Genomic DNA, 9628 nt, shown 5'->3' with positions numbered 1-9628 from the left:
CTGGGATACCACTCTGTTTCTCCATCTATCTGTCTGCCTCTCTCTCTAGTTCTTGCTTAAACTAGCTACAGTTAGTTTCTTTCATTCCTTGCCACCAAGTGAACTAACTTACAGCAATAATGATAATAATATTGACAGTAGAGCTAACATTTATTAAGCATACACCATGTGCCAGGTACTGTGCTAAGCACTTCAGGTACTTTATCTCATTAGGTGCGGATTTTATCTGTCATGTTTTAAAAATAAATTCATTTTCCAGTCTTAAGCATTCTGAAACTTTTTTTTATCTGAACATACTTTCAGAAGTTTTGACAAGTATGTGAAAATATGAAGAAAGAGAAAGTCATATCCCATAATCCCATTAACAGGAGACAATAATGGTGAATATTTTCTCCTTGCTTATACCTAAGAAAATTCTTCACCCCCCACCATCTCCCCAATTTCATTCTGTCTTTTGTCCAGACTTCTGCTTTCCAAATTAGTAAGTTAAGATAGCACAAAGGCATGCAAATATAGTAATAACATAATAACACAGGGAAACTTTAAATTGCCTGTTGAAGTTGGGGACTGTATCTTATCCACCTCTGCACCCTCAACATTTAGTATTAGAACCTGCACACAGTAAGCGCTAAGTGGATCAAGGTAGCAAAACCCAATTTGACAGAGGTTCCTAACTGGCCTCTCCTGTTGTATTCAAAGCAAAGTCAAATAAAAACCTCAATACATACAGAGATGAAACTAACTTTCATGGAAAATTCTAGTCTCAGTATACCATGTGCCGGGTACTGTGCCAAGCAGTTCAGGTACTTTATCTGATTAGGTGTGGATTTTATCACATACACGTTTGGTTCAATCAGTCTCTGATTCTACACCCACATTTTGCAAATTCAAGTGTTTTTCAGATTATCAACACTGAAGCACTAGGGGTTATGTTCAAACACCAAATATTTCCCATTATGTTCACTATCCTGTTCTTCCTAAAGAATGAAAATAAACCTGTTGTATTCTAGTAATATAGTCAACTGAGTGGAAAGGAGTTTTCTGATTAAGTTTCAATTTGTAAAAAAATTCAATTAACAAGAAACTTCCTATCTCCTGAAAATCATAATAAACCTGTATTATTAGAAGGTGAAACAGCTCTTATTAAATTTTCTACAGATCCACTGTTTAATTTTCTTTAATCTCTGGACAAGTCTATGCATAATTGAACTCTGAAGAGTTTTTCCAAAACAGTATTTATCTAGGTAGTCCACATTCCAAAAACTATTCAGTTTCTGGAACTACTTGGAAAAATTCAGAAGGCAAAAGTTACGCAAATTCTTGACACATTCCTTGGACAAGTAAAATGGTGCTGGTACCAGTTCTGATGTGGTTACAGTTCCAGTTAAACTAGAAATTTGATGTTCTGTTACTTAGTCTTATAATCTGCCAATTATAGTAATGACATTTGATGGTTCTAAGTCAGAAAATACTGCATTGATGAAAATTCTTAGTTAATAAAGTGGACGTAATGAAAAGAACCAATTGATTATTAAACAACCAGACATTAACTTTAGTCCATTCACTTTTGTACAACCTCATTTAGTACATTATATATTCTCATCCCTGTACTCCTTTTAAAATTTCCATTTTGTACTTTTCCGTGTTAGCCAATGAATACTTTGAGCCAAAGCTTGGTGGAGCTGTCTGCCAAGTAAAAGTTCCATTTCTGCAGTTTCTCCATCTTAGTTGTATAATTACTTAAATATTTGCTTGCATATTATTATTTCCTAAGAATGTGAGAAAATGGGAAAATGAAAATGCAGATTCCACAGATAAATTGAGGCTCATAAACTTAATATAACTGAGAAAAATGCACTTATGGCTTATAAATGTTCTACAAATGTTCTACATTTTACTTGTATAAGACATAGAACATTTATATAAATGTTCTACATTTATATAAATGTTCTACATTTATATAAATGTTCTACATTTATATAAATGTTCTACATTTATATAAATGTTCTACATTTATATAAATGTTCTACATATATATTACATATATATATATATATTTACACATATAGACTTGGTAAACTCAGCAGTGACCACAAGACTGGAAAAGATCAGCTTTCATTCCAATTCCAAAGAAGGGCAGTGCCAAAGAATTGTTCAAACTACTGTACAACTGAATTCATTTCACATGATAGTACAATTATGCTCAAAATCCTTCAAGCTAGGCTTCAACAGTACGTGAACCAAGAACTTCCAGATGTACAACCAGCATTTAGAAAAGGCAGAGGAGCTAGAGATCAAATTGCCAACATCCACTCGATCATAGAGAAAGCAAGAAAATTTCAGAAAAACTTCTGCTTCATTGACTATGCTAAAGTTTTTTCACTGTGTGGATCACAACAAACTGTGGAAAAATCTTAAAGAGATAGGAATAGCAGACCACCTTACCAGTCTCCTGATAAACCTGTATGCAGGTCAAGAAGCAACAGTTAGAACCTCACATGGAACAACTGACTGTTTCAAAATTGGGAAAGGAGTATGACAAGGCTGTATACTGTCACCCTGCTTGTTTAATTTATATGCAGAGTACATCATGCAAAATGCTGGGCTGGATGAGTCACAAGCTGGAATCAAGATTGTTGGGAGAAATATGAACAACCTCAGATATGCAGATGTACCACTCTAATAGCAGAAAGTGAAGAGGAACTAAAGAGCCTCTTGATGAAGGTGAAAGAGGAGAGTGAAAAAGTTGGCATAAAACTCAACATTCAAAAAATTAAGATCATGACATCCAGTCCTATCTCTTCATGGAAAATAGAAGGGGAAAAAGTGGAGACAGTGACAGATTTTATATTCTTGGGCTTCAGAATCACTGTAGACGGGGACTGTAGCCATGAAATTAAAAGACACTCGCTCCTTGGAGGAAAAACTATGACAAACCTAGACAGTGTATTATAAAACACTGACATCATTTTTTTAACTGAAGGATAATTGCTTTACAGAATTTTTTTGTTTTCTGTCAAACCTCAACATGAATTAGCCATAGGTATACCCTCCCTTTTGAACCTCCTTCCCATCTCCCTTCCCATCCCCCCCCACTAAGTTGATACAGAGCCCCTGTTTGGGTTTCCTAAGACATACAGCAAATTCTGGTTGGCTATCTATTTTACATGTGGTAATGTAAGTTTCCATGTTACTCTCTCCACACATCTCACCCTCTCCTCCCCTCTCTCCTTGTCCATAAGTCTATTCTCTATGTCTGTTTCTCCATTGCTGCCCTACAAATAAATTCTTCTGAACCATTTTTCAAGATTCTGTATATATGCGTAAAAAATTCTGACATCACTTTTAAAAAACAAAAACATCACTTTTCTGACAAATGTCCATATAGTCAAAGCTATGGTTTTTCCAGTAGTCATGTATGAATGTGAGAGTTGGACCTTAAAAAAGGCAGAGTGCCAAAGAATTGACGCTTTTGAACTGTGGTGGTGGAGGAGACTCCTGAGAGTCCCTTGGACAGCAAAGAGATCAAACCAGTCAACTTTGAAGGAAATCAACCCTGAATATTCATTGGAAGGACTGACGCTGAAGCTGAAGCTTCAATAATTTGGCCACCTGATGCAAAGAGTCAACTCACTGGAAAAGCCCCTGATGCTGGGAAAGATTGAGGGCAGGAGGAGAGGCGGGCGACATGAATGATTAGATAGTATCACCGCCTCAATGGACATGAATCTGAGCAAACTCCTGGAGAAAGTGAAGGACAGGAAAGCCTGGCGTGCTGCAACCCATGGGGTTGCAAAAAATTGGACATGATTTAGCAAGGGAACAACATATACAGAACAATTATATATAAACATCTATCTATATAACATTTATACATAAATGTTCTACAAATTTTCTCTTTCAAAAACAAGCAAATGTTAGGTCCAAAAATAAGAGTGATGAAATTTGTCTTACAGAAGGTAAAATGCTTTTACTTCTTTACAGCTACTAACCCCCTTTAGGACAGATTTTACATATGGCTGGTGTATGAATTTCCTAAGGCTGTTGTAACAAAGCACCATCGGTGCAGTGGTTCACAACAACAGGAGTTCATTCCCCTCTTGTTCTGGAGGCTGGAAGTCTGAAATCAAGGTGTCAGTAGGGTGATACTCCTTCTGAAGGCTCAAGGGAAGAATCTTCCCTTGCCTCTTCCCTTAGTTCCGGTGTTTGCTGGAAATCCTTAGCATTCCTTGGCTTGCAGCTGCTTGACTCCAATCTCTGCCTCTTTAATCCCCTGGCCTTCATTCCTGGCCTGTTTTTTTTATAACACCAGCCATTGGATTTAGGGCCCACCCTAATCCAGTATGACTTCGTTTGACCTAATTACATCTGCAAAATCCCTACTTCCAAATAAGGTCATGACCTGAGGTTCCAAGTAGACATTAATTTGGAGGGCACTATTTGACCCAGTCTGGGCTTTGGTGGCTCAGTAGTAAAGAATCTGCCTGCCAATGCAGAGATGCAGGTTCGATCCCTTGTCCAGGGAAGATCCCCAGAGGAAGAAATGGCAACCCATCCAGTATCCTTGCCTGGAAAATCCCATGTACAGAAGAGGCCAGCAGGCTACAGTTCATGGAGTTGCAAAAAATCAGACACAACTTAGCAACTGAACAACAAAATTGACCCAGTCAAGCTAGTTTCGTGGATCATGGTAAAGATTTCATGAAGTCCAATTGTTATTTCTAAACCAGGTCATATCTGGTATTTAAAGTTCAGAATTTACTCGCATTAGTTCAAGTGAAAGAGATTTTACGGTAAGGAAACAATGCTTATGTGGAGTCCAAGAAAAATTGAACAGTTGGGACAAAAATTAGGACAGCTCTGTTTTCCTTAGCATACTCTTATGTAGAAAGCTAAAGATCTTTACTGTTTTACATTGATATAATTCAGCTAAAAGTTCCATCTGTTGCTGAGTTCTAAAGTTGTTGAACTAAAGTTCACAGCCTCTCATGATATTTTGTTTGGCTCGGATCAGCTCAGTCACTTCAGGCTCAGTCAGCTGTGAGGGAGGTGGGGCATGGCGGGGCAGGGTACAGAGAGAGGGAGGGAAAGAGAAAGAGAGGAAATACATAGGACTATGATAGGAACAATTCTTAAAAGAGTTTGCAGGAAGGAGGCAATGATTATCCTAACATAGTTCCATAAATGCATCTCTTCTGCCTTTACCATAATGAAGTATTTGTCATAAGTTTACTTTCCTATATATTTTAGTCATATAAAACATTAAGAGGCTGGAATCCCAGACTTCAAAATAAAAAATACACTTTAATGTGATTATTGAACGTTTAATTACCTTGACAATTCTTTCAATTTTATAATCACTTATCATCCAAATACTAGCAATTTAAGGAAGGGCTGCAAAGTGGCATTCATGTAAAATATAATTCCAAATAATTTTTCATTTTACTACCACCATTAGAAAAAAATTATCATGGGAACAGAATTTCTTTGACTTTGGGAGATATAATTTTTTTAATTATTTTTTTTTTAATTTATTTATTTTTGTGCTGGGTCTTTGTTGCTTTGCCAAGCTTTCTGTGGTTGTGGCAAGCAGGAGCTTCTCGCTAGTCGTGGCGTGCAGTCTTCTCATTGCCGTGGCTTCTCTTGTTATTACAGCTTGGGCTCTAGGGTGCACAGCCTCAGTAGTTGTGGCGAATGTGCTCAGTAGTTGCAGTTCATAGGTTCTAGAGCACTGGCTCAGGAACTGTGGTGCACAGGCTTAGTTGGTCTGAGGCATGTGGGGTCCTTCGGGACCAGGGGATTCAACTGGAATCTCCTGCATTAGCAGGCACATTCTTTACCATTGAACCAACAGGTAAGCCCTGGGGGATAAAATTTCTTTTTAATAGTAAAGTGTAATATAAAATTTCTTAGGCTTGTCTTTTTTTCTCTCTGGATTTCAGCTTCCCTGAATAAGATTAATCATAACACTTGGTAACAGAGGAACAAGAGATCAAATTGCCAATGATCATAGAAAAAGCAAAAGAATTCCAGAAAAACATCTATTTCTGCTTCACTCACTACGCTAAAGCCTTTGTGTGAATCACAACAAACTGGAAAATTCTTAAAGAGATGGAAATACCAAACCACCTCACCTGCCTCCTGAGAAACCTGTATGCAGGTCAAGTAGCAACAGTTAGAACTGGACATGGAACAACAGACTGGTTCCAAATTGGGAAAGGAGTGCCTCAGGGCTGCATATTGTCACTCTGCTTATTTAACTTATATGCAGAGTACATCATGTGAAATGCGGGGCTGGATAAAGCACAAGCTGGAATAAAGATTGCCAGGAGAAATATCAATAACCTCAGATATGAGGATGACACCACCCTTATGGCAGAAAGCAAAAAAGAACTAAAGAGCCTCTTGATGAAGGTGAAAGTGGAGAGTGAAAAAAGCTGGCTTAAAACTCAACATTCAAACAACGAAGATCATGGCATCCGGTCCCATCACCTCATGGCAAATAGATGGGGAAACAATGGAAACAGTGAGAGACTTTATTTTCCTGGGCTTCAAAATCACTGCAGATGGTGACTGTAGCCACGAAATTAAAAGATGCTTGCTCCTTGGAAGAAAAGTTATGACAAACCTAGACAGAATATTAAAAAACAGAGACATTACTTTGCCTACAACGGTCAGTTTAGTCAAAGCTTTGGTTTTTGCAGTAGTCATATATGGATGTGAGAGTTGGATCATAAAGAAGGGTGAGCACCAAAGAATTGATGCTTGTGAACTGTTGTATTGGAGAAGACTCTTGAGCGTCCCTTGGACAGCAAGGAGATCAAAGCAGTCAATCCTAAAGGAAATTAGCCCTGAATATTCATTGGAAGGACAGATGCTGAAACCGATGTTCCAATACTTTGGCCACCTGATTCGAAGAACTGACTCCCTAGAAAAGACCCTAATGCTGTGAAAATTTGAAGGCAGGAGGAGAAGCAGATGACAGAGGACGGATGAGATGTTTGGATGGCATCACCAACTCGATGGACATGAGTTTGAGTAAGCTCCAGGAGTTGGTAAAGGACAGGGAAGCCTGGTATGCTGCAGTCTATGGGGTCACAAAGAGTCAGACACGACTGAGCGACTGAACATTACTTGGATTATAAACACATCCCTTATTGGCCCATGGATTGCCCTCATTGATTCATCCATCCATTCACCTATCACATAATGAACATATATGAAGCCACCACTACACCCAAGAAGAAAGCTTTAACAAGAACATATCTGTCTATATATTCATTTTCCCATGTGGTCTTCCTGTGTTCCCTGCTATCCCTGGTACTCCAGGGGTAACCAACATCTTGAGCTTTGCTTTTGAACTTTATAAACAGGTTATCATATTATGTCACTAAGATATACCCAAGTTGTTTATATCTGTAGTTTCTTTTGTATTTGAAAATATTTAGTCTTAGTTTGCTAAATAATACTTAATTTTGATAAAAAACAATTTTAAGAAAGCTAATATAATTAATGATGCAGGTCAGCTTTCACACTTTAAATTGAAAAGAGAGCACATCAAGCCAAAGATATCAGAGAGGATTCAAATAAGGTCTTTAAATTACCATGACAAACAAGTTAATCATTAACATCTTGATCATACTAAGCCAAAATGATTCAGACTTTATGTTTTTAGTCATCAGTGAAACATGTAAAATTCATTTCATTCACCACAGATAGATATGGTATTATCCTGTGCCTATATATATTTGTTCTAGCCAAGCTGTCAGGGATATCTGGAAGACTCTAAAATAAAATACCATTTTTTAGTTTCACACTAATTATGACATATCATTAAAATTTATCTGGGACCAGAGGTACATGGAAGTTTCAAATTTGTAATCTGTGAAATTACTCAGGATAAACTTAGCTAGTTACATTTTAAATTGAAAAATAGAGAATTTCAGATAAATAGAAAACATATTTATAAAATCTGCATTAAATGTCTTAGATATTTTTGCATTTTTTCTGTTGATATTTTTACCTTCATTCACTTTCACTATAAACGGCTTTAGTCTCCTATTACCCCAGTTCTTTCTTTGAAACTGACATTCTGTTCAACCTCTGCAGTATTTAGTGCGAACACAGATTATCCTCTACCCTCACCTTCTGTCAATCACGCCTACAGACTCTGTTCTCTAGAACTGCACTGTCCAATATAGCAACCACTATCCACATATCACTGTTTAGATTTTTTAAATTAAATTAAAAATTTAGTTCCTCCGTTTCATCAGCCACTTTTCAGGTGTTTTGTAGCTGCATGTGGTTAGGACCTACTGGACAAAGCAAGTGTGGAACATTTCCATTGTTGTGGTACCCCAGAGTTTGGATCTAGAATTTCTATGTAGGAAGAATTTATGGTTGGTAATATGGTTGGCACCCCACTCCAGTACTCTTGCCTAGAAAATCCCGTGGATGGAGGAGTCTGCTAGGCTGCAGTCCATGGGGTTGCGAAGAGTTGGATACGACTGAGCGACTTCACTTTCACTTTTCACTTTCATGCATTGGAGAAGAAAATGGCAACCCACTCCAGTGTTCTTGCCTGGAGAATCCCAGGGACAGGGGAGCCTAGTGGGCTGCCATCTATGGGGTCACACAGAGTCAGACATGACTGAAGCGACTTAGCAGCAGCAGCAGCAGCAAGATGATTGAAATAGGAGGTTGGGAGTTTGTCCTGAAGCTGCATTGGATGTCATTTTGTATATAGATTGTATGTTTGTACATGTGTATACAGGAGGGGGGCTGGTGGAAATTATATGAGGGCAGAATACGGCTCACAAAGTCAAGCCACTCTTTTATGCAATTATTGTTCTAATCACACCAAAGTCTTTTCCTCAAAAAGAAATTGCACTTAATTATCTCCAAGCCTTTTTTCACCTTGTGGTTATCTCTGTTAGCTACTGCTCTTTCCACAACAACTACTCAGTAACAACTCACCATCCAATGCCCAGCCTCAAATACCCCTCCCTTTGGAATGTTCCTATAGCATTCCTTTCTAAGGCTCTTAAACAGTGCAATTTAAATCCCTATTGTAGAATAAATCACAGCCTTGCCTCGAATAATGGTACATATGTCTGTGATTCCTCCAATAGACTCTGATCCTGTCAAGAGCAGGAAATTTGTCTTCTTCTTTCTAAATATTTGCCGAGTGCCTAGTACAATGCCTTACGGGAACTCAGTAACTGTTTGCTAAATTAACTTTTGAATAACTTAGATTCTAAAAGACATCCTGACTAAAGCTATTCCAAGCACAGTAGTCCCCTTCCCAGTTAAAGATAACTTCATCCTTTGCTACACAGGCCAAAAACTTTGGAGTCACCTTATTTTCTTAACTCCTTTTTTTTTTTTTCCCCATTGTATCCACTGTTATTACCCAGTCCTACCATTTCTCCTTGGAATTTTTGCAGTAGTCTTATACTTGGTTATCTTACTTCTACATTTGCATCTCATTATTTTCAGCCTAGCAGCTAGAGTTACTCCTTCATTTTACATATATTAAAAAATTATGTAGAGCTTAGTATGTCAAAGACTTTGACTGTGTGGATCACAATAAACTGTGGAAAATTCTAAAAGAGATGGGAATACCAGA

This window comes from Bubalus kerabau, chromosome 7 (assembly GCF_029407905.1).
Source record: "Bubalus kerabau isolate K-KA32 ecotype Philippines breed swamp buffalo chromosome 7, PCC_UOA_SB_1v2, whole genome shotgun sequence".
NCBI classification, from domain to species: Eukaryota; Metazoa; Chordata; class Mammalia; order Artiodactyla; family Bovidae; genus Bubalus; species Bubalus kerabau.
This window is presented reverse-complemented; position numbering follows the sequence as displayed.